The sequence below is a fragment of the Ictalurus furcatus genome, chromosome 1, assembly GCF_023375685.1.
Source record: "Ictalurus furcatus strain D&B chromosome 1, Billie_1.0, whole genome shotgun sequence".
NCBI lineage: Eukaryota > Metazoa > Chordata > Actinopteri > Siluriformes > Ictaluridae > Ictalurus > Ictalurus furcatus.
Window position 1 is genome coordinate 38027111 of NC_071255.1, and position 27381 is coordinate 38054491.

General features: G+C 40.2%; 1 long non-coding RNA gene across 2 annotated transcripts; it reads right to left on the reverse strand.

Annotated features, from left to right (window-relative positions):
* Positions 1-4754: 4754 nt before the first annotated feature.
* Positions 4755-10120, reverse strand: LOC128615492 (uncharacterized). Of its 2 annotated transcripts, XR_008387213.1 has the most exons (4): positions 9064-10120; positions 8393-8488; positions 7322-7498; positions 4755-7203 (listed from the first exon to the last, which is right to left on the reverse strand). It is a non-coding gene; the product is annotated as an uncharacterized LOC128615492 (long non-coding RNA). The 2 variants fall into 2 exon arrangements; XR_008387211.1 differs by having other exon boundaries at positions 8393-10120.
* Between the last annotated feature and the right edge of the window lie 17261 nt (positions 10121-27381).

Consider the following 27381-nt stretch of genomic DNA (forward strand, 5'->3'; position numbering starts at 1 on the left):
AACACACAGCCATTAATGTCTAAACCGCTGGCAACAAAGTGAGTACACCCCTAAGTGAAAATGTCCAAATTGGGCCCAATTAGCCATTTTCCCTCCCTGGTGTCATGTGACTTGTTAGTGTTACAAGGCCTCAGGTGTGTTAAATTTGTTGTCATCACTCTCACACTCCCTCATACTGGCATTACTCTGGCATTAGAACCCTTACAGTGCGCTGAACAGGGGATGACTCTGTAGCTTAGTCACAAAGGCAAAGCTAATGCTAAGGAGCAGCAGTCCTCTCCCTTTCATGTGTCCAAAAGTTTGCTCTCTTCAGTGAGACACCTACTGAGTAATCATCTAGGCCTTTAGGGGGCTGCAGCAGCCTTAGGCAGGTGGACAGTATACCAGGTGCCAGGGAGGCAGATATGTGCAGTTGTTTGTGCAACATTAAACTGAGGTAGATGTATTGAAATGAAATTGCCCACATATTTAATAAATATTTATAAATACAGGGTAATACAGGATAAAGTGGTTACTGAAGATGAATGAATAGAAGATGTATTAGAGGGATGTAGGTAGTGTAGGTGTTGTGTAAGCACGTCATGACCAAGTCATATGAAGTCATGAACTTAAATATACTTAGATACTGTATATTATAAGTATAATGTTGGTAAAAACATCCACTTTGATCATATCTGAAATGTTCTCTTGCTGCAATGACTTTTTAACAACATTTTGAAGACCACCTCAAGTTTGTTTTATGTTTCCTGAGTCACATCCTTCACTTACCTCTTGTCTTTCTTTGTGTCCTGTTCCCCAGAGACACTCATTTTGGAGGTCATGTCTTACAGTTGTAAACATGAAACACACACACACTTCAGAAGACATGTTTACTTCAGTCCAACATGGGTGTGTTAAATCTAACGCTATCATCACACAGTTCACTTACAGAGAATGTTTTACAGTCCAATCGTCACTAAATGGAGTTTCACTTTAACTCCGACTGGATTGACTGGTTTAGTCAAAATAATTTTTAGAGCAGGAGGTGGAGTAAATAAATACACACACACAAAACAACATTTTTGGTTTGTGGTTTTAGCATGAGTGAATTTTCTGTTTTATCATTTCTAGCACAAAACTGGGAGAGGTGTGTGTGTGTGCACACGCGTGTGCGTGCGGTGGCTCAGTGGTTAGCACAGTGGTGGCTCAGGGTTCCATTCGCACAGTGGCCCTGTGTGTGCGGACTTTGCATGTTCTCCCCATGCTGCAAGGGTTTCCTCCCCAGTCCAGAGACAGACATGCGTTTCCTAAGTGTCCGCAGTGTATGAATGGGTGTATGAATAGATGTATGAATCACTGCGCCTGGGGGCCATCTTCACTCGACCTGACTTAGTCTTGCCACTGGATCATGGTGGTCACTGGGAAGGGGGAGTGAGACTGATGCTGCACAAGTCTTCCTCACTATAATCCAATTCACACCCCAGTTTGTGTTCTCCATAATGGAGACAGAAAATGTAAACTTTGGTCTTCGTCGAAATCGACGGATGAACTCCTGTGTCTGTGTGTGTATAGTCAAAATAATTTTTAGAGCAGGAGGTGGAGTAAATAAACACACAATTAAATTTTTGGTCTGTGGTTTTAACATGAGTGAATTTTCTGTGTTCTTTCTAATACCAAACTGTTGTGTGTGTGTGTGTGTGTGTGTGTGTGTGCGCGCGCGCACGCACATCTACCTCTATGGCTGCAAAAGACCAACAGGAAGAATCTACATTATGCTTGCCTAAAGAATGCTGCATGGCAACTTCAGGAAAAGAACACCACCAACTATCATTACAGCCTGTACCAACTTCTACAAATCAATCAACACTGTTACCAGGAAGTTCTTTTGGAATGTTCTGTTTAAATTTGATAAATCACATGATCACAGGAGGTCATGTGACTCTTTTCTGTCAGCTCATGAGTGAAACAGTGGTATGTCCTGGCACCCGTCTTCTTCAACATCTTATGCTTATGTGTCATCCATCTTCTCCACAAGGAGCTTCACTATGAATGGGAGTCTGTTCAACACCAGGAGGTTTCAACTGACCACAAAGCTGTCCAGAGAGCAAATCCTAGATCTACAGTATACTGATGAGTGTGCTCTTGTGGCTTTCTCTCCACAGGATGCTGTAGTTTTCAGAACCTGCAACAGTATAGGGCTCTCGGTTAACACCTCCAAAACAGCTGATCTATCATTCGAGCACTGGAACACCACACACACTGCCATTCTTCAAAATTACCCAGAAATCACTTACTGTCCTGCACATTACTAACTGGACACTAAGATTTTTTTTTTTTTTTTTTTTTTTTTTTTTTTACAGAATCACTTACCTTTTGAGGAAATACCAAACATTGTCAACGTTTACTATCAGAGTGGGAACATTAACCCTTTCTCACAGTACACTGGCGTTCCATTCCAAATGAGTACCTGTTAAACCTCAATAGTCTTTGCATAGCCGTAATCCTCCCTCTTTCTTCTTGACAAAGAATAAGTTGGCTAATGCAGGTGATGTTGAGGGGAGAATGTTCCCCCGTTTCAGAGCCTCCTCAATGTATTTGTTCATGGCTTGGGTTTCCTTACTGGACAAGGGGTAGATGCTAATTATACAGTGCATAGGGAAAGTTTTCACACCCTTTCAGGTTTTCCACATTTTGGTGTTTGAGACTCATCTTAAAATGTATTCAACTCTTTCCTCTTCAGTCTACACATAATACTCCACAATGACAAAGCAAACAGTTTTGAATATTTGCAAAAAATAAGAGAGAAGTGATGCATTTACAGTTACATTAATTCATTTATCAGACACTTTTATCCAAAGAAACTTACAAATGAGGAAATACAGATGGGAAGATGCTGATGTCTAAAATATCCCTGGTGGGTCCAAGAGTAGCTTCACTTCTAATCCTGGTTTATTGTAGTTCAGATTCAGTTCTCTCAGATGTAATGAGCAGTTCATCCTCCGAGCTGAAACCAGAGCAGCACAGCCTTCACCTGTTATGCTGCAGTTACACAGCCTGATGGAAGAAGGAGAATCAACACAGAATAGTGCACAAACACTTATATTTGAAAGACTGTTCATTGCTTGTGGAATTCATGTTGGTCAAGTGTCAACCATATGCCAAAAGAGTTGAGTCATTGTTATGGTGGATGTGTTGATTCATCCAACAGCTAATGCTAAGTATACCCTACATAAACATATCAGTGAAATGCTCACCCTGATAGTTTTCATTATTGCCAAAAGCTTTAATCATGCAAATGTACAAACTGATACTCCACCCCTTGCATAAATGGAGTAGCAAGAGTATTCACATCTCAGAGGACCTCACCTGGTCAACCAACACCAACTCACTGGCCATCAAAGACCAAGGCCTCCAGCATCGTGGATGGTCCTAGCCCACCCCGTCCACAAACTGTCTGCCCCTCTTCCATCCAGCAGATGGTTTTACAGCATTTGATATGGACTACCAGCCTGGGTAACAGCATCTACCCAGAGGCTGTCACATTCTCCTTAAATCCTTCCAATCAAGCAGGAGCCACACCTGATTCCACCTGTTTAATCAGCTGATCTTGGCTTTCAATAGACTCAGGTATGACTTCTGCTTGGTTGGAATGAAAACCTGCACCCACACCAGATAAGATTAGACACCAATGCCTTAAATCAATGTTTACAATGATGATAGACCCCTGTTCTTTAAATAAAGCAGGGTGCTCACTCACACCTGATTGGCATCCTATTGATTGAAAACACCTGACTCTAATTTCACCTTCAAATTAACTGCTAATCCTGGAGGTTCACATACTTGCCGCTCACGGATATGTAATATTGGAACATTTTCCTCAGTAAATAAATAATGAAGTATAATATTTTTGTCTCATTTGCTTAATTGGGTTCTCTTTATCTACTTTTAGAACTTGTGTGAAAATCTGATGATGTTTTACTTTTCAGTTAACTGGATTAATAAATGTCAACCTTATTTCAAACACTCTAAGCCTGTGAGTCAGAGTTGAGAAGTGGAGAATATTGTGATACACTTTTAGCTGCCTTCAACGCAGCCTAATTGGTAGCCATGCCTTTACAGTGCAGGTAAGATTTTATGATTCTCACTTACAGCTATTTTTGTAAACACATAGCTTTTTCTGTTTATCGGGGTGGGGAAGTTGTTTTAGAGATTGTGGTATGCATATGAACAGAAGCTATTGGTATGTGGGAGACTCTGGGAACTTTCAAGAGATAGTAAAGTTTAAGAACAAATTGAAATCGAGTACAAAATATAATAAACTACAGAATTACTAAGGAGTGAACTTGAACTGCGGTAATAATCAAGACAAGTCACTGGAGGGCCTTTATGTCATTTGGTCCCTTGTTAATTCTTTCAGAGAAAAAAAGATGTTAAGGTTGTCATTTATACAGAATATACTTGCATGTAATTTTTAATGTAATAGATGATTATATTTAAGGTCTTAATTGTCATGTATAAAGATGAATGAGGTACTAAAACATTACTGTATAGTGGTATTGTATACACTTATTGTTGCCTGTGACTGGAATTATTTTGTTTAACTGATATAATGATGTAATATGATTTTTTCAATCTTCTCTTTGGTGTCAGAAAACGATGGCACAAAGTTCAACACAGGTATGTGCCTTTACAAAATCTTTTGAACAGTTGTTAGTAACTGTAATAAAATTTTAAGGAGGAATTTGCAAATGAAAACATTACGTGATAATACAAATTAATTCCAGATCTGGAATCATTATAAGTTAAGGATTAGATAATAACTGATTCTTAGATCCAGTGTGATTGTTTGTAGAAAGTACTTAAAAAGTAATGCTGTTAGATTAGATACGCAGGTCTGTTAGGACAGCTACATGTATGTAGGCTACAGTGGAGAAGCTTTATTTTACAAGTGGTGGGGATAAAAGTTGTCAGGATGGTAGATGGTTGCAACTGTACAGTTTCCTGGCGTCCCTGCACATTAATAGAGTTATAGACTAGGTTCAGTCTCCATGATGAATTAACACTTAATACTCCAAATAGAAGGCTAATGAGACAGAGGATTTGTAGATGTCAAAAAGTAATTAGACTTTATTGAAACAATTTTGAAAACAAAGAGTGAAGAAACTCGAATCCACAAGACACATATGCGCCTGCCAAAATAAGGGTCCTTAAATAATAGGATAGCTCCCACCTCATGGGTCTGCCAAAGCCATAGCCCGAACAGGGCAAATAGGATAGTTCAATCACTTATCCTACCACACGTGCATGAACATGCTCAATGTGGGAAACCCCGCTAACACAGGAATGACTATATTGGATTTAAGTTCCGTGGACACACCCACCGCACATCACAGCTAACTGCATAACATCAGTTATCTACACTGACTGTATTATTAAAAACCAGACTGTGTATTATTAAACTATTCAGTGTGTGGGTAAGTATGTAGTACATATATGTTTGTAGTGCAAACACTAATTCATTGAGATAGTGGAGCAGAACAGAACAACAACTCATTTTACAGGCCACTAAAAAAAAACCTCCTCATTAGTTTTTACACTGTAGCATCATTCTCACTGGCTGTGGTTTTAAAAAAAAATATTTTTCATTAAAACCACACTGCCCTCTGGTGGATCCACAGGGAACCATCTGGAACTGTTGAGTATTAAAAGTGCTCAATGTTAGATATTTTTAAATAATTGAACAAACTACAGCACTAATAGTGCACAAATAAATGATTTCAGATGCAGATTGATCACCATGGAAGTGTAATGAAAAAATAAAAAAAAAATAATAAAAACTACATCATGTTTCAAGTTCAATTAACTTTATTGTGATTCATCCACATAAAAATATGAAATACAAAGACCCAGAGTTAATCAGTAAGTGTGTAGCGGAGTGTGAGGCTTGAATAGAGATCGGTGAGTCACACACACTGCTGTTTTTATTAATACTAGTCATTACATAATACATCCAGTCAAATCCAGGACCGTTTATTAGCAGAACTGATCATATATGAGTAATTAGTCATTGTTGCTTTTTAAACTTATGAAGTTGTATATCAATAATGTGAATAAATTTGATTTAATTTTATAGAAATGAAATGGTAACCAGTACGTTCGCCTCACACCTCCAGGGTCTGGGGTTCGAGTCCTGCCGTGGCCCTGTGTGTGTGGAGTTTACATGTTCTCTCAGTGCTGCGGGGGTTTCCTCAGGGTACTCCGGTTTCCTCCCCCAGTCCAAAGACATGCATGGTAGGCTGATTGGCGTTTCTAAAGTGTCCGTAGTGTATGAATGGGTGTGTGAGTGTGTATGTGATTGTGCGGTGGATTGGCACCCTGTCCAGGGTGTACCCCGCCTTATGCCCGATGCTTCCTGGGATAGACTCCAGGGTCCCCGTGACCCCGAAAAGGAGTAAGCGGTAGAAGATGGATGGATGGATGGATGGATAATAATAATCATCATCATCTCTCTCTGTGGTCATATCTTCCTCCGATGGGTTTGGCCACACAGAAAGGCAGAAAGTCTCGAGTATACAGCGGCTGTATATTTACAATCCCACTATGAGACATGACATACAGACGCACACACAGACACACACAGTCACTGTCTGTCAGTTGAGTGTGTATATACTGCTATATTGAATAAAATAGTGTTTGTATTTAATGAAATATGACACTTCTGAGTGTATAAAGTCTCTATATATATATATATAATATTTTGTGTCAATTTTTTAAAAACGCATAACTGAAGATTATATTACAAAATCATAATTTTTTGGGGAAAAAAAAGTCAGCCATCTTGGTCATGTGCAGGAGATTTTTCAGTGAGCCAAATACACACAACTGTCTCTATACAAAATGGTGTAAAAAACAACCCATCTGGTAAAAACATCCATGCCACGGTTAAAGTCACAGAGATCAGACTTTTCCTCCATTCTGATGTTTGATGTGAACATTAACTGAAGCTCTTGACCCGCATCTGCATGGGTTTATGCATTGTGCTGCTGCCACATGATTGGCTGATTAGATAACTGCATGAATGTGCAGGTGTACAGGTGTTCCTAATAAAGTGGACGGTGAGTGTATGTTCTTCACAACACTTTGTAATGTTTATTTGTACAGGTTAATGTAATCCACAATCATCTGAGGTTGAGAATTGGAGATCAGAATTTAAAGGTCTTGAACCTGTAAAGAAGTGGAAAAGAGTAAATGATCAGATATTCATCAGATTTATCAGAATCAATTATCAGACTCCTCACAAGAAAAATCAGTGTGTGTGTGTGTGTTTCTGTCAGTAACTCACTCTAGTTTCTCCAGTTTACAGTGTGGATCCTTCAGTAGATCAGAGAGCAGCTTCTCTCCTGATTCTCCTGGATTATTGTAGTTCAGATTCAGTTCTCTCAGGTGTGATGAGGTGTTTGACCTCAGAGCTGAAACCAGAGCAGCACAACCTTCACCTGTAATACTGCAGCCTACCAGCCTGTAGAGAGATCAACAATTATAGATCAACCTACACACTAACACACACAAAAAAACACAAGGAGGAAACCAAAGACAGATTCTTGTTTCAGTTGAAGCTGTAAAAATGTCTGTCACTTCAAATGAAATAAAAAACGTTAATAAAGCAATGTGACATTTTTCCACATTCTGGGGACAATTTCTGGTAGACCGAACTTTTGAGGATGAGCAGACACACACACTATTATTTTGGTATTTCTAAATTGTAGGTACTTGTGAACAATATGGGGACACAATTTACAAACAGTTGGGAAGGTGCTATAATGCATATTTCCAAGATAATTGATTAAGTCACATGAATAACAACATGTCTTATTTTTAATCTTAAACATTCTGCCATTTGCAATGCAGTATTTTTGCACAGATAGTATTTTCAGGCAATTACTAATTAACACTCAAAAGTTTGTCACAAATGAAATGTAAAAAAGTAGTAAAAAATAAAATTGTACAATACAAAATACCAACCATAAACTTAATAATAATAATAATAATAATAAACTAAAACTACCAATGATCTGTGCAAATAAAACCAAATGAAACCATGCAGACATTTTTCTGGGTTATATTTTTTTCTTTTAAGGGCAGTGATTCTATTCTTTACAAAGAACTTAACGGACAACCAATCCCTGCCTTTCAGTGCAACAGGCTCAGCTTTAATACAGGCCTCACAATGTTTTTTTCCTGGCACTGTGCAAGTTTTTATGAACCTGTAAAGATGTTTTTCAACTGCTTTCACTTCACTGGTCTCCCATTTCTTTTTCTTTACCACCTTAACAAATGCAAGACGAAGTTAGTCAAAACATACAATGTCTTTCAATTTCATGAAAACAATCATGTTTTGTTTATCAGACAATACCTTTGGGAACAGATGTGGTACTGGTTGGTTCTGTTGCTTGCTCAGATGAGGTTTCCTGGGCTTGCTCTGTAGATGGTTTCAGTTCTGGCTCAATATCTACTTAAACACAGAACAAGTGCACTCTTTTTGAATGCATCCTAAACGAGTAAGGACACCTCATAATAATAATAATAATAATAATAAACAACTACAAGTTGTGCATTTTCTGAAGAATACAGTGATTGTGGAGCTTAAAATGTGGTCACTATGGTGTTGCTAGGTGGTTGTGGATACAATTATACACGTTAAGATGCTATCTACATGTACCAAGCCATTAAGGATTACATAAAGGCCTAGCTAACCTTCCGTCTCCCATATACCATACTTGCCCTATCAATAGATAAAACCTAGTTTGGAGCCGCCCACATCACAGGCTTTTCACTGGAGCAGACACCCATCTTATCTGGTGTTTCACCGAATTAAGCCTACACTACCACAAGAAGCATCAACAGTAATAAGCCCCACTGGCACCAGAAATGCATGCTCAGTGCCACTGGTTACACCACTCTACCACTCACTGATGAGTATGCTTCCCGGCAAAAACAACACCATGAAGACCAAAACACCCCCAAAACACCCAAACACACAGGAGTGCTTTTCATAGGCTCTGTATATAAGAGTGTAAAGCTCACCTTCTTCATCTGATTCATTCTCTGTTCCTGAGAGTACCACCTTGTCATGGGTCATGTTACTGAAAAGTTTCCACAGGCCAGCACTAGTTCCAGGAGGTGCAGGTCCCATATAAGCACTTTGTGAAAGCATTCTGTTCTTTCCTGGTTTGGGATGGGAGTGATCATTTTTGCACAGTTTACACCGTTTCATATGACACCAGAGAAACTTTCTAGCAAAGAGCCCTTGGCAGTTGCAGCAGTGCACAAGGGTATTGAAATCACAATCTTTTCATGGCTTCTTACAAGGTACAAGCTCACCTTCTCCATGCTGTACAACTTCAGCACTATGTGCAAAATTCCCCCTGTTCCTGTGGTGATCTAGCAAGTTTTTCCTTTCTTTTGAACCTTTTGGAAAACTCAAAGCTTTCTAAACTTCAGACTCAGTGCTATGAAACTGCTCTGAGTGTCTTGACATTTTTGATAGTGGTTTGCTGCAAAACAAACAGTTCTGTTTCTTATCATACACTCTCACTTTACTAGTTGGCTTTGAAACTCATCTGAACAAAACAGCGCTTGACTGGTCAGGTACAACTTCAGATTCATTGGAAACTGTAGCACTAGACTGACCAGTGCTAGGACTGAGTAAAGGACATCTTTTTGTCCTTTTCCTTTCAGAAACTGAAATCACATGACTGCAGGCACTTTCATCTGAGCTACTACATGAAGACTCAGGGGCATATTCATCTTCACTATTTTCCACACTACTGATGGAGCACGCATCATGGCTGTTTACCTCATCAAGCTAAAAAAAAAAACAATACAACTTTAATATGAAGTAATTAAAAAGGTCAGAAAAGTGACAATTTATCCAACCTGAGGAGTGCTTGTTTCCACTTGTGACTGCGGTATACAATACTGGTCACCAGCAAACGTTTCAACTGGCACCTGCTGAGTTAAAAAACAAACAAATGGCGAGGTTCTCCGCGAGGCCAGGAAGAGGAGCGAGCTTCTCCGCAAGACTCAAGGGGGGAGCGAGGTTCTCCGCGAGGCCAGGAAGAGGAGCGAGGTTCTCCGCGAGGCCAGGAAGAGGAGCGAGGTTCTCCGCGAGGCCAGGAAGAGGAGCGAGGTTCTCCGCGAGGCCAGGAAGAGGAGCGAGGTTCTCCGCGAGGCCAGGAAGAGGAGCGAGGTTCTCCGCGAGGCCCAAGGGAGGTACGATGCTCTCCGTGGAGCATGAGGGGGGAACGATGTCCTCCGTGGAGCAGGAAGGGGAAGCGACATACTGAGAGAAGCAAAGAAAAGGAGCGACGTCTTTAGCGGAACATGGAGGCAGAGTAACATCCTCAGCCGAGCAGGAAGTCAGAGCGACGACCTCAGCCGAGCAGGAAGTCAGAGCGACGACCTCAGCCGAGCAGGGAGGCTGAGCGACGACCTCAGCCGAGCAGGGAGGCTGAGCGACGTCCTCAGCCGAACAGGGAGGCGGAGCGACGTCCACAGCCGAACAGGGAGGCGGAGCGACGTCCACAGCCGAACAGGGAGGCGGAGCGACGTCCACAGCCGAACAGGGAGGCGGAGCGACGTCCACAGCCGAACAGGGAGGCGGAGCGACGTCCACAGCCGAACAGGGAGGCGGAGCGACGTCCACAGCCGAACAGGGAGGCGGAGCGACGTCCACAGCCGAACAGGGAGGCGGAGCGACGTCCACAGCCGAACAGGGAGGCGGAGCGACGTCCTCGGCGGGGCATGGAAGCGGAGCGACGTCGGCGGAGCATGATGGCTGAGCGAGATCCATAATAGGGGAGAGAGGGTGGGAGTGGGTTTCCGCCCTGACCACCGACTCCCCCTCCGGTCGGCGTGACTTGACGTAGTCCTTTATGAACGCCGGGTGTGGCCTGGTGCATGGTCTGTCCAGCTGCGGCAGGCCTAGCATGCGGTTATTCTGAGCGAGCAGTTCATCTGTCCTTCTTCCCTGCTCCAGTAGTCCTATATACCACTCCGCATATGCTGCAAACCAGGCGTCCATCGTGGTGATCTGCTGCTTCTTATAGTGGGTCTTTCGTTCTGTCATGAATCGAGGTTGAGCCAGAAGCAAGCGCAGATAATGACATTTATTGAAACAAACGTACTATGAAACAAAGACACGAACACAACTTGGTAGAACACTGTGGCATGAAACAAAAACACCGAGACATAAACAACAAGAGTCTAAGACAACGAAAGACAAGCAAACAGTGCAGACAAGGACTATATATACACACGAGTGTTCATTAACAAAACGTGAGTCAGGTGCAGGTGGTCATGTGACAGCTAGTGCAGTGCAGTGGCTGATGGGAAGTGGAGTCCAGAGTTTCTTGATATGTGACAATACCCATGTACACTAATAATCCCATTTGCTAGTTTAACCACACATTTAACATACTGTAATAAAAAGGACAGATTGCAGAACAGAAAAATGGGCAGAAAACTAATAACCAGAGCTTTTTTTAAAGAGCTTTCCATGATCCTGGATTCAGCTAAACTTTCAAGTTACAAGCAAGTGTTGGTAGCAAAGTTACAAGATTAGACACACAAAGATAGCATAGGGTGGACCGTGAATGCATTTTACAAAGCAATGAACAGCACCTTTACAGAATCTAGGTCCAGCCGTTGGGTCAGCAGGCCAAGAGCAGTAAACTGATAGCAGTGAAAGCGATTGCTAGAAGTTATTTAGGTACTGTAGAGGCTGGTCCCAAAAGAGATCAACACAAATGGAGGGTCCCTAATACTGGCATAACACTATGTGAAATGGAGCTGTGGAACAGCAACAGTAAGAGAGAAATAGCTTCTGTGCAGCAGAGTTAAGGAGTTGGAGGCAATGAGATTAGTATTCGTAGCACAGTGAAGGTGCCGCGTTACAGCTGCAAAAAAAAATTAGTATTAGAAAAAAAGTGCATAGCTGAGGTACAAGACTGTGGTCAGAGACATCCCTCAGCATCATTAATGGGGCGCTAGAAAAGAAGTAGTTGGAGTAAAGTAAATTAGGATTAGCAGTCAAACAACATAACTAAGGTGCAGTGATGCACTGGTGTCGCTGCTGAGTAGTTAGATGAGAGGGCATATTGTAGCAGCGCTGACATGGATCTGAAAATGAAAAATTTATAGCACATAAAAGCAGGAACATGACACGCATAACACAGACCAGTCACCACGTTGCAGTGAAGCAGTGACTTAGAAGGTAGGAGAGGGGGCATCTTGCAACAGTATTAAGGCAGTCCTGGTAAAAGTACATGAATTTAGGTTTGGAAAATACATAGCACAGCTGGGGTGCAGCTCTGAGATGGATGAGTCAATGAGCATAGTCTGAAAGAGAGAAGCTCAAGAGGTTAGCAAATGCATAGCCTGGTTGAGGTGTGGCATCTCATAGTGTTGTCATGGTTGTAGTATATGAGGTAGGTGAGCAGAGTCCACAGGAGAAAAGCAGAATGTGTTAGTATATGCATCGCAAGTTTAAGGAGCAGCACTGCATAAAGCTCATAACTGAGCAAGTTTAAGGAGCAAGTTTAAGGAGCAGCACTGCATAAAGCTCATAACTGAGCACTCCATTGCCTACATTGGCAGAATACATTGTGCAGACATAGCATTTACTGTTTGGAACTCGCATGAATTAAAGCAGTTTAATTACATGGATGTGGGAAGCAGATTTCTGCTGTGAATGTTGGGTGCACTGGGTAACATCTCCAGAGGTACCACCCGACTCCAGACGATTAGTGTCTTTGTCCATTCCATACTTTGTCACCTGAAACAATGACAGTCACTGTTAAATATAAAAGTAGAGGGTAAATCCTGTTACAGAAACAGCATTTAGCATGTGAGCAGTGCCATATAGTGCCTGATTGGCACTGTTCTAAGCATCTCTAGACACTCTACGTCCATCCCTAGACACTCTACAAGCTCAGAATATCAGTTTATTCTTCAACCACAATGTTATGTAATGGAGTGATGCTGTAAAAATACATATACATTCACTATTTGGCATCTAATTATCCAAGATTGCTACAAGAAGTAACATTCTTACTTTACTCCTCCAGGGACAATCAGCATTTCCATAATTATATGTGACCTCCTCTCCAGGTGTTATGTCTCTTAAAGCAAAAAGGCACAAATGGGGCTTTCCTTTCACAATGATTCTCTTCATTTTGCAGTTGGGGTTAATGTGATCATCATTAACCAGTCTTCCAAGAGTGCCATCATCCCTTGCAGCATCAATACTGAATTTGAACAAAACAGAAGACATTTATTTAGTGACCAACAAAAATAAAATCTTTAAAAAATAATAATCATATTTTAAGTGTATAGCTGCAGAATTAAAAACCCCAAATATAACAAAACATTAAATACTTTGTCACAGTGACACTCAGTACGTTTACATGCACAACAATAATCCACTCTTAACCCGATTAAGACAATACTCTGATTAAGAAACTAGCATGTAAACAACAATTTTTAATTACCTTAATCTGGCTAAAGTCATACTCGAAGTAAACACAAAACGAATTAAGACATGTGGAATATTCCTGTTTTAGTCACATTATCGGGGTGTATTACAGACATGTACACACCTTAATCACACTATTAACATCATGGGAGTTTTCACCACATTTTGTGACAGGACAGGTATACACACGGAGGTGCTCAACCGTTTTACGGCAAACAAGAGAGCATGGCTGCATCCCAAACCGCGCACTTACTTACTACAGTATATAGAAGGTGAAATACATATATATCAGCTGCTATATAGTAGATAAGTACGCAGTTTGGGACGCAGCCCACGGCTTCAAGCAGTCGTATATTTACATATATAGCATGACTAATAAACTGCACTTGAAGCTTTCGTGAAATTAACACCCAAAACAGTACACGGTACCATAACGAAGACCAACTGTATGTCGATACGTGAAATTCTGGAGGGACGTCGGACGGCGTGGCGTGGGGACGTAATGACGTGTGCCGTTAATCGATTTATGTTCTATAACGTGTATAATTATCTATAACAATACGTATATTGAATATCTATAACAATAATTAAATTACTGCTGTCCATGTAAACATAGTCAATGTTGTTCATAATAATAATAATAATAATAATAATATTATTAAGTCTCCACAGTTTCCTTCTTCCTCTTTTAAGTAATGACAAGTCTTCTAAACTCTACAGAATGTGTCTACAACTCACACCTGATCATGCATTTTGAGTTAATGAACATGGCATTTTGTTAAATAGAAATAGTAGTGAACGAATAAATGACTACAAAGCACAGTATAGCTGTCCTGTGTAAAACAGGTGAGGATATGTGAGGCATATGGAGCTGGATAATCGAAATGCTACTGGATATAAAGGTAATGTCTGACGCGTGATTCAGGTGAGCTGCGCATCAGAAACGCAGCACAGCAGTTCAGGACCCTCATTCTAATCGAGAGGCACTGTGCTGCGTTTATGATGCGCAGCTCACCTGAATCACGCGTCAGATGAATGCGGATACACATTTAACAAAAGAAAAACACTCGAAAGGCATTTGATAAAAACTATTAAAATATTTTTTTCTGATAACGGACAATACTGTTGTTAAACACGATTCAGAACCGAGGTGAATCACAGACTAAACTGTGAGCAGGTATTTAAAAATGGCGCCGGCGCGACCAAAACATCGGCGCTGCGGATATATAATGTTAGCTTTCTCCGGATGTAAATATTAACGAGTCACAGTAATAAACTGTTAATAAACTAATCTAATCTAATATCATTCTCTCGAGTCGATTTCCCCTCAGACCATGTCTTAGTGAAGCGAGGCGAGGGAAAACTTTTTTCACAGCTAAACTTTAACTGTGCATTTAAAACCCCCGCAGCTCATACCGCATACACTACCGAAATGGATAAAGGAAATATATAGGAGTACTCACGTCCAGAATTTATCGTGCCAGATGAAGTCGAACATAAATCCTTTCAAGTTGTTGTGGTAAATTCGGTGTCTTCTGTTACTTTCCAGAGAGTTGATGAACTCTCCTTTAGTGAAGTGCGTCATGGTAAACACTCCCCTGCCTTGTTTAGGAATAACAAAGCATGCTAACTAACCTACTGTTTTATCACCATAAGTCCAACTTTATTTATTTATATGGTTATCCAAAGTGACTTACAAATGAGGAAATACTGGCAAATTATTGGTTATTTATTCATTCTTAATATTATTAGGTTTACACTATAATAGTGACAATAAAATAAACACAATGTGAAAGTGATGATCTGACCTCAGTATCTCCAGTGTACAGTGTGGATCCTCCAGTCCAGCAGAGAGCAGCTTCACTCCTGAATCCTGCAGGTTATTGTGACTCAGGTCCAGTTCTCTCAGTCTGGAGGAGTTTGATCTGAGAACTGAGGACAGAACTCTACAGCTTTCCTCTGTGAGCATACACTCACGCAGACTGGGAGAGAAATGATGATATATCAGAACACTGACATCTAGGATATCGAGGATCAACACTGTCAATACTTTCAATGTTGATATTTCCTTTAAAAACTGAAAACTTAAATGTCAATACTTAATGTGTTTATTTATTTATTTATTTGTTATTAAAAGATTGTGACCCTTCTGCCATCTGCACACATGCAGTCAGAGAGAGATGCACAAATGAGAGAGAGGAAGAGATTAGAGTAATTATCTGATTAGAGTAATTACTGACGAGCATTATTCAGTCAGTTCACTCTTAATCTGTATGTAAAGAAAATGTATTAAACATAAACAAAAATAAAATTCTACTGTATGTAATGATGTTCTCTTCAATACGCTCCTCATTCTCTTTACATACAGATTAAGAGTGAACTGACTGAATGATGCTCGTCAGTAATTACTCTAATCAGTACCATTAGTGTTATATTAAAATAATAACTGCACTAATAAATTAAGAATAAAAAGATACCTACTCAGCTTTTCTGGAGGCTTTGACCACTGGCAGCAGATTCAGAAGACATTCATCTGATGGTTGATATTTCCTCAAATCAAACACATCCAGATCCTCTTCTGAGTTCAGCAACACAAACACCAGAGCTGACCACTGAGCAGGAGAGAGTCTGACTCCACTGAGACGACAGTCACCCCTTCTGTTCAGGTAATGTTGGACTTCCTGCACTAGAGAATGATCATTCAGTTCTTTCAGACAGTGGAACAGATTGATGGATTTCTCTGGAGATGGATTCTCCCTGATCTTCTCCTTGATGTACTCAACTGTTTCCTGTTTGCTGTGAGAACTGATTCCTGTCTGGGGCAGTAGGTCTCGTAAGAGAGTCTGATTGGACTCCAGTGAGAGACCCAGAAGGAAGCGGAGGAGCAGGTCCAGGTGTCCATTCTCACTCCGTAAGGCCTTGTTCACTGCACTCTTCAGGAAATCAGACATGTTTGACTTGATGAAAAGATCAAACCAGATTTTTTGTTTTGCAACAGAGTGGATGAAGGAGAGAAATGTGTATAAAGCAGCCAGAAACTCCTGAACACTCAGATGTACAAAGCTGAACACTTTCCCCAGGTGAAGCCCAAACTCCTCTCTGAAGATTTGGGTACACACTCCTGAGTACACTGACACTTCTCTCACATCAATGCCACACTCTCTCAGGTCTTCCTCATAGAAGATCAGGTTTCCTTTCTCCAGCTGTTGGAAAGCCAGTTTTCCCAGTGCCAGGATTCTCTCTCTGGTCTGCTGAGGATCAGGGTCACATTTCTGATGGTACTTTTGGTCCTTGTGTTTGATCTGAAAGATCAGGAAGTGTGTGAACATTTGAGTCAGAGTCTTGGGGATCTCTCCACGCTCTGCTTCACCCAACATTCTCTCTAGAACAGTGGCTGAGATCCAGCAGAAGACTGGGATGTGGCACATGATGTAGAGGCTTCTTGAAGACTTCATGTGTGAGATGATTTTATTGGCCAGGCTCTGATCACTGATCTTCTTCCTGAAGTACTCCTCTTTCTGAGGATCACTGAACCCTCGTAACTCTGTTACCTGGTCTACACACTCAGGAGGGATCTGATTGGCTGCTCCTGGTCGAGAGGTTATCCAGAGGAGAGCAGAGGGAAGCAGATTCCCCTTGATGAGGTTTGTCAGCAGCACATCCACTGAGGCTGACTCTGTCACATCACACAATCTCTCATTCTTCTGGAAATTTAGAGGAAGTCGACACTCATCCAGACCATCAAAGATGAACAGGACTTTGTTGATCTCACAGTCTATTAATCCTAATTCTTTTATTTCTGGGAAAAAGTGATGAAGATCCATCAGACTGAGATGTTCCTGCTTCATCAGGTTCAGCTCTCTAAAGGGAAGTGGAAACATGAAGAAGACGTCCTGATTTGCTTTTACTTCAGTCCAGTCCAGAATGAACTTCTGCACAGAGACTGTTTTTCCAATTCCAGCAACTCCTTTAGTCAGCACTCTTCTGATGGACTTGTCTTTAAAGAGATCATTACATTTGATGGGTGTCTCCTGTGCTGCTGGTCTCCTGGACGCTGTCTCAATCTGTCTCACCTCATGTTCATTATTGACGTCTCCACTCCAGCCCTCTGTGATGTAGAGATCTGTGTAGATCTCATTCAGAAGTGCTGAACTTCCAGGCTGTGAGATTCCTTCATTAATTCTTTTACATTTCTCTCTCAGTGTGGATTTGAGTTCTCGCTGGTGCACAGAGACGAGTTCTGATAAAAAGAAGAATAAAATGTAAACTCTATGATCATCTCTGTTGACTATTGATATTTTCATAGCTGTGTATCATATGTAATGTCAGTACTTATCTGTTATTATATTGTGTTGATAAAAGCACATCATTATGATGAGATGTGTTTAATAAATTTCGAGCAGTTTCCTTCCTCTAAAGTTAAAGTGATGTTATAACCCCATGAGCTCTTACTGTTCTGCAGTGTGTTAGCGAGATCTGTGAGGTTCATGTTCTTCAGGAAGTGCAGTGTGATCTTCAGCACTCCCTCTCTGACACTGCTCTGATCCTACTCCTCCACCACCTCCCTCTCAGAGCATGCTGGGTAATCTGGACTCAGGAGCTTCTTAAATCTCTTCAGCTCATTCTTTAACAGACTGATGACTTTGTGCTCCAGCTCCTGATTTTGGATTAAACAAAATATTATAGCACAATAACAATTTTTTAAAATATTTCATTAAGAAAAAGCTAACATTAAAAAATTGCTTTTAGGTTAGATTAAATAATGCTCAAATTCTGTGCATCTCTAATATGAGCAGGCAGTGCAGTCCAGAGTCTAGGAGCGTAGGACGAGAAAGTCCTGTCCTCTACTGATCAAAACCATGTCTGTGGGACAGCCAGTAAACCAGTTCGAGATGAGCACAAATGACCCTTGGGAGTATATAAAGTTAAAAGTGCAGACAGATACTGAGGGGGCAGACCATGCAGTGCATTATATGTGAGCATACGGATTTTAAAATCAAGGTGAAACCTGACCAGGAGCCAGTGCAAGGACTTCAGTATTGAAGTGATGTGTTCATTTCTCCTGACACAAGTCAGGATCCGAGCAGCAGAATTTTGCACACATCGCAATCTGTTTAGTGTGACTTTAGGAACACCAGAAAGAAGTGCATTGCATTAATCAATATGAGAAAAAACAAGTGTTTCTGTTTAAGTCACAGGAGAAGATAGTATAGGGCGAAGTCTAGCGATATTTCTGAGATAAAAAACTGAATTCTTGACAGTAGATTGTACGTGTGGGTCAAAAGACAAACTCAAATCCAATATGACTCGTAGATTAAAACCGTGTAAAGATAAAGCCATGTACCTTTAACATTAGTGAACCAGCTTTACGTTCACGTGATGGAGGCTGAGATGGAAGCAAGTGCAGGTATGGCAGTTTAATCTAACAAGAAGTCCAAAGGATAAGGCAGAAGACAGGTGATCAGGCAAACAGCACAAACAGGGCAAGGCAAAGAGACAAAGTCATAAATGTAAGCAAAGTCAAAACTCCAGACTAAACAGACACGAAAATCAAGGCTTGGTAAACAACAGAGACAAACAGCAACTGAGTATGTACTTCACAAAGAGTGAATGCATTGAAAGTCCTTTTAATCTGTGGTTGTGATTGTGCAGTGAATTGGATGCAGGTGTGTGTGATTAGATTGAAGGTGTGTTCTGGGAATTGCGTTCCATGGCGGCCATGTTTGTAGGCCGCAGTGCAGGATGGGAATTGCAGTCACTGGTTTGATGTGATATGACATTTACGAAGCAGATGAGAAGAGCCAATAAGCAAAGCCTCAGTCTTATCACTATTAAGACACAAACATGTTTGGGGTCATCCATGTTTTTATCTCAGAAATACAATGTGAGAGAAAAGAAACATCCACATTTTGACCAGACTTAGAGTGAATATAAATCTCTAAAAATTACAACCTTCTGCCTTTACCATGTTGTCTATTTTTTTTCCACAAACATCTGAGAAAACTTACAAACACACAAATCTTTTACACACACACCTTGAATATGGACTCCAACTGACTTTGGCTGATTATTTTCAGTTGCACTGTCCTCTTTTCCGTTCTGTGAGAAAATAACACTCAGATATCATTATATTCTGTATTTGCTGAACAAAACACACTGATATACTGTATATACAGACAGCAGTCTATCATATTATTATTAAAATACATCACAAATTTAGTATTTTAGAAACAAATAATACATTTAGTTAGTGTAATTAGGTGGGACTGCGAGTGAGGAACATTCTAATGCATTAGACTGCACTCACCTCAGATCAGAAGAACTGTCCTTGAACAATATTGGATAATTCATTGACTGGTCACTCTTCATGGACACACAGCTGGGTTCTGGTGAGTCTGATCTCTTACCCTGATGCATCTTCTCCATTACACAGTCTTTTTTTTTGCGTTTCTCCATAGTTACAGGCAGTTAAACCACGTGTACGTGCCATGTATGTGCACATGGCAAATGGAGTATACTTTGAAAGGCTATGCGTATAACTGTGTGCATACACTAGCATACACGTAAAAAATCGAAGTATACCAGAGGCTTTATCCATATAGTTATCATGGATTTACCCCAAGCTCTGAACGCTGCACGCTGAAGCATGCATAGTAAATAGCATGTCTAATAGCATAGTAAATTTTTGTGTCTTGTTTAGATTACCACATCTATTTTAGTTTTGGATTCGGTCCTGTCTGTGCCCTTGTATTGTTATTAGTTGTTTCCTTCATGTGTCTTCATCATTCCCTTTTCCTCCTTGATTAGTTTGTCTATTTGTACCATTGTGTTTCTCTATCCTGTTGCAAAGAATTGTTCAGTGTTTAGCTGCCTCATCCTTGCTGAGCAGTTTTCCTCTGTGTCTATTGTTCCAGGTTTTCTTGACTTCTCATCTGTTTTTGATTTATGTTTTTGCCTCACCTACTCTGTTTCCTCATCACCTGACCCATGCTTGCTTTTGGATACTGTCTCTGCTTGTTGTTTTGGATTTATCTGCCTGAATCTCAATAAAAGCGTTTACTACACTTGCATCCGCCTCACCCTGCATAACGTGACAGAATACTTTGCCTGTAACATGGATGCAGCAGGAAGATCAGAGGGGATTTATACTAGGATGAACATGCCACTATTTGACTCTGTGAATTTTCCACAGTGGCTTGACACTGATTCTCAGGCTCCCTTCAATGGTTTTGAAAGCTCTTTGAATGGATTCTTCATTGAGTGCCAGCTTTATTTTAGGAGCCTGCTTGACCCCAAGCTAAAGGAAAGACAGTGGCTGGGGATTATGTTGTCCCAGTTCATCGGCTCAGTGTGGCAGTGGGTGGAGCTCCTGATCGCCACAGGTAACTTTGCTCTGGGAAGTGTGGCAGAGTTTGTATGCCTCCTCAGAGTGATCTACCGGAAGGGTGACTTCAACTTTAACGTGGAAAATGTTTTTGGGGATGGCCAGAATGTTAGATGAACCCACTAGGCTGTTCTGCATCTTCCACGAGGAGAAGTGGGCTGGAAATGAAGAGGCCAACCGGGAACCCTCCACAGACCAGCTCCAGCCAGAGGCAAACAGCGCAGACTCTCCTGTAGAACTCCCTCCAGAGGCCGATGGGACAGCCTCTGTCCCTAGCCTGAGACCAACAAGGTGGTTGTTCCAGTTTGAGGCCGATGATGAGGCCTCCCAAGTCTTGCACCTGCTTGAGGCTCACGGCACGACCTCCCAATTTGTTTTCCTACCAGAGGTTGACGGTGCAGCCTCCCAAGTTCTGTATCTTCCAGAGGCCAGTGATCAGGCCTCCCATGCCATGCTCAAGCGAGAGGCTGAAGAGATGGACTCCCAAGCCCTGCTCATGCCTGAGGCCAAAAAGACAGCCTACCGAGTCTTGCTCATGCCTGAGGCCAACGTGGTGGTCTCCTCTGCCAAGCTCCTGCCTTAGGTCAACGTGCTGACCTTACTTCCAGAGCTCCAGCCTGAGACCAGCAAGGTGGTCTCGCCTGCCAAGCATCAGCCTTAGGTCAATGTGGTGACCTCACATCCAGAGTTCCAGCCGGAGACCAAAAAGGTGGTCTCCAAAGTCAAGCTCCAGTCTGAGGTCAACATGGTGACCTCACTTCCAGAGCTCTAGCCTGACTCCTACTACTGACCTCTTTTCAGGGTTGTGTCTCCTTGCTTGTGTTGCTTGACCTTAGTGCAGCTTTTGATACTATAGATCATGCTATTCTCCTTGATAGATTAGAAAATGGTGATAGCATTAAGGGAATGGTCCTCTCCTGGCTCAGGTCTTATTAGACCGATCATTATCAGTTCGTAGATGTAATAGGAGACTTCTCCACACATACCGAAGTTAATTTTGGTGTTCCACAAGGTTCTGTTTTAGGCCCAATGCTTTTTACTTTATATGCTACCTCTGGGTCAAATTATTTGTAAACATGGAATTATCTTCCACTGTTAAGCTGATGATACACAGTTGTATGTTTCAGCGAAGCCAGAGGACAGACAGAAGCTTAATAAAGTTGAGGATTGTGTAAAGGACATTAGACACTGGATGCTTATTAACTTCCTTTTACTTAATTCAGACAACACAGAAGTACTTTTATTAGGCCCACGTGTAGCTAGAAGTAATCTTTCTGATCTCACAGTAACTCTGGATGTTCTTTCTGTGTCATCATGTGCAACAGTAAAAGATCTTGGAGTGATTATTGACTCCAGTCTATCATTTGATGCTCATGTAGATAATATTACTAGAATAGTCTTCTTTCATCTCAGAAATATTGCTAAGATACGAAATATCTCACTACATGATGCAGAAATATTAGTTCATGCTTTCGTCACCTTTAGACTAGATTACTGTAATGCCTTACTGTCTGGATGTTCCAGTGGGAGCATAAACAAACTCCAGTTAGTCCAGAATGCAGCTGCTAGAGTCTTAACTAGAACCAGAAGATACGACCACATCACCCCGATCTTATCCACACTGCATTGGCTCCCAGTGAAATTTCACATTTATTATAAAATACTACTACTGACCTATAAAGCACTAAACAGTCTCGCGCCACAGTACCTGAGAGAACTTTTGGTCTTTTATGATCCGCCACGCCTACTTAGATAAAAAGGTGCAGGCTATTTGTTGGTACCTGGCATAGTGAAGGCTACAGCAGGGGGAAGAGCTTTCTCTTATAGAGCCCCACAGTTATGGAACAGTCTTCCAATTAGTGTTCGGGACTCAGACACAGTCTCAGTGTTTAAGTCTAGGCTGAAAATGTATTTGTTTAGTCAAGCTATTGTGAATAGATTTTTCTTAGGTAAAGGAGCAGATCTAGAGGCTCACAGGTATAGAGTGTTGTGGTGAACTGTGATGTTTGGATGCTGTTGCCCCCACCCCGGATTCTTTATATTTCCAGATTTGTTGAGTTAATACTGATGTCTGGTGAAAATTTCATATGAATAGTCTCATTGGAAATATATTTACTGAAAAAAATGTCGATGTGTCCAATACTTATTTCCCGCACTGTAAATAAATAACTGCACTTAGATACTGCAGTCTAAGCAGTTACTGCTGCTTTATTAAACTTGTGTTCCAAGTAAGACAATATTTTATGAAAATAAAACATATGAAAATCATATGACAGAAATGCTGTATCCCCAATATGAAAGTGATGATCTGACCTCAGTGTCTCCAGTGTACAGTGTGGATTCTCCAGTCCAGCAGGGAGCAGCGTCACTCCTGAATCCTGCAGGTTATTTTCACTCAGGTGGGAGACTGCTTCAGGGGGAAGACTGCATCTAGTGGGAGACTGCTTCTTGTGGGAGACTGTTTCAGGTGAGAGACTGCTTCAGGTGGGAAACTGCTTCAGGTGGGAGACTGTTTCAGGTGGGAGATTGCTTCAGGTGGGAGACTGCTTCAGGTGAGAGACTGCAAATCATATCTCTACCCACCAGATGAGTGTTTTAAATAGCGGTAGTTGTGTCCTTTTGTCTTGTTCTCTGACACAACTTTTGCAATCACCAACATTTCTCTTATTTGTTTTTTTGAATGGGACAGTCCATATTTCAATATCCATGAGGTAATTTGCATCGACTATTTATGGATATTTGTGGGCGGTAACCAGGTGGGAGAAGAGGCCCTTTCACCTGTGCACGAGGTTTTATAAATCTGTTTTGTGAACCCTTTAGAATTTTCTATATTTCTGCATAAATATACACAAGTCCCAAAAGTAGAGAAAGAGAATGCAATTAAACAAATGACCCAAAACATATTATAGTTTATCATTTATTTATTGAGGAAAATGATCCAGTATTACATATCTGTGAGTCTATGAGTGGTAAAAGTATGTGAACCTCTAGGATTAGCAATTCATTTGAAGGTGAAATTAGAGTCAGGTGAAAATCTGATGATGTTTTAGATCATATTTATGCAAATATGTAGAAAATTCTAAACGGTTCACAAACTTTAAAGCACCACTGTACTGTATATTAGAATATTAATATCTGAATGTGTGTGTGTATGTCTCGTATGTACAAAGCCTCTCAGCAAATTTTTGGTCTTAGATTCTTAGAGATCAGTAAATGTATTAAAAATGTCCTTTGACTAAGAGTTATAACATCATATATTTTCCCTTTCAGTTTGAACCTGTCACTCAACAGCGAAATTTTAAAATATTCTGTCTTCAAAAACGCTTCAGTGACTAAATCCTTATGGTCACAGTGCAACTCACTGTACAACACACAATACAGACACACACACACACAGTATTTATCGTAATTATTGAACATATTATACTGTATGTTTCATATTACACACTATAATATGCACACTAAAACCTAACACACACACACACACACACACACACACACACACACACACACATTATTTTAATTGATAATTGAATATGCATTAATGTGTGAATATTTTAAGCATAATTATTTACAAATAACCCAAATTATACATCTGTATCAGCACCAATAGGAAATTATAATTATATACAACCTCATCTATCGGTACTCTGTTATATATATATATATATATATATATATATATATATATATATATATATATATATATATATATATATATATATACATACATACATACACAGTTATGACTATTGTAAAGCTTTGTATAGAGACAAATCTAAATTAAGAGGCACATGATATGTACAATAAAGTGCTGTTATATTGTTAAAAAGTTTAATAAGAAAAGATTCATTACTGTTCAGTTTCTGTATTGTAGCTACATGATATTAGATTACACAGATGTAGGTTTACTTTATTACTTCTCTGATTGTAAACATGAAACAGTGGAGAAAAATAAAGCTCTGACAGGGGCATTCTTACATACACCATCTGATTAAGCAGAACAAAACATTAAAAAAGCAGAATCTTAACTTCATTATTATCAATAAATGAGAAAAGTAAGACATCAGAGTTTCAGCTCTCGCAGCTGTTCTTTACAACACTTTGTACTGCATTATGTTTATCCTCATAATCATCTGCGTCTGAGACTAAAAAACTGCTCCAACCTGTACATAAGGAGAAAAAGGCAAGAATCAGTCACTCAGACATTTATAGTGAAACTCTGGTACACTCCCACTGACCCAAACACATCATACATACATATCATTAAAATTAATATTCAGCATTTCCTGTGTTCAGTATGTAACCAAGTGATAAATTGTCTGATTATTTCCTAAGTTGTCCTGGAGGTGTAAGTAAGTAGTGATGTTAGGTACAAGTGAAGAGGCTAGGCACGTGCACACACACTACGCAATGTTCTATGAGAAGTGCGGGAGAGAAGTTCGCTCTTGGGTTTGCTTGGTAGATTTCACACCATCCAGTGGTAAGTGAGAGAGAGATAGTTTGTATATATTGTAACCTTAGTTTTGACAGGTATAGGTCAAAGGTCAAAAAGATACACATTCTAACTCTCTATATCTAGATCAAAGGTCATGATCATAAAATTATTTATAGTTATGTTAAATCTGGATCACATCCATTCGTGACAGAAATGTTACCATACCTGGTACGGCCATATGTTTTCCACCCCACACACGTTGCACACATGTTCTTTCTAACACTCTGTGGTAGGTCATAAAAATATTTATAGTTATGTTAAATCTGGATCACATCCATTCGTGACACAAACGTTACCATACCTGGTACGGCCATATGTTTTCCACCCCACACACGTTGCACACACGTTGTAGTTAAAACACAGAAGAAACTCTGCAACTATCTGTTACAATGTCTGCTCCGAGAAATCCTAATACCCTTAGAAGATTGCTGTGTATTCACCAACAAGAGGACCTGTTGAAATGAGAGAGGACCTGACTTTTGCTCAAAAAAAAAAAAAAAACAACCAAGAGGTTAGATTGACAAATTATTAGTGAAGGTAATGTAAAGACGTTGTTGTTTAACCCTATCATTTCACTTACAATTAAATTCTACTAAAGCAATGAATTTGGGGGCATGTTCTCAATAGTGATATGACCAGCAGTGGACTCGTGTATAGGCTACACCTGCTAATACATTTGATGGACTATTTTGCACTACTACACGTAGCTAATGCTAGTCATATTTAGCAGTGTAATTTGAATATCTACTCTTCAGTTTACCGTAGCAGTGGATAAGAAGGAAAAAGTTTCATTTGACAAATCTGCTCATCTAGAGAGGGCTTTTCATTTGTGCTATAGGAAAGATAAGCATGATTACATTCCTGCTTATTCATGTAAACCTCAACTACATTGTGTAATCTAATTTCATGTATTGATACATTTTTTATTTTATTTTTTAAAATCTTTTGTCATTCGCACACGTAGCCTTCTAGCTCCACAGCCTTTGGACTGTGGCTAGTTCTATGAGAGAGATAAAAGTAGTAGACACAGAGTGTTTATTTTTTGTCTATATTGCTCATTTCATTCAGTGCTTTAACGTCTATAAATCCTGCAGAGATGATACGTATGAGATTTGTAATGTAAATCACGCTGGATTTTACTTACTATTGTTATAAAACTTAAAGGCAGTCATTTTTCCTGGTTTAAAAGACTGCATTCTACTGCAGACAATCTAAATGGAGAAACGTAATTTTAAAAATGATTGTCAACTTAACAACTTGTGTTCATAATTATGGTAATTTAGTACATAACACTTAAATTCCTTTTAAATAATGTGAAAATAAAGTGCGTTTGTGTGTCATATTTTTGTTTGGATGTGTGTGTGTAATACACATGGCTGTACCATGTATAGTAACATTTGTGTCAGGAATGGATGGGAACCCGATTTAACATAACTAGTAACGTTTGTGTCAGGAATAGATGGGAACCCGATTTAACATAACTATATATATTTTTATGACCTACCTCAGAGAGTTTCATATTCTATGTGAAAAGAAAGAACATGTGTGCAACTTGTGTGGGTGGAAAACATATGGCCGTATAAGGTATGGTAACGTTTGTGTCACGAATGGATGTGATCCAGATTTAACATAACTATATATATTTTTATGACCTACCACAGAGTGTTAGAAAGAACATGTGTGCAACGTGTGTGGGGTGGAAAACATATGGCTGTACCAGGTATGGTAACATTTCTGTCACGAATGGATGTGATCCAGATTTAACATAACTATAAATATTTTTATGATCATGACCTTTGATCTAGATATAGAGAGTTAGAATGTGTATCTTTTTGACCTTTGACCTATACCTGTCAAAACTAAGGGTACATTATATACAAACTATTTCTCTCTCCAGCGGTTTAGACATTAATAGCTGTGTGTTGAGTTATTTTGAGGGGACGGCAAATTTACACTGTTACACAAGCTGTACACTCACTACTGTAC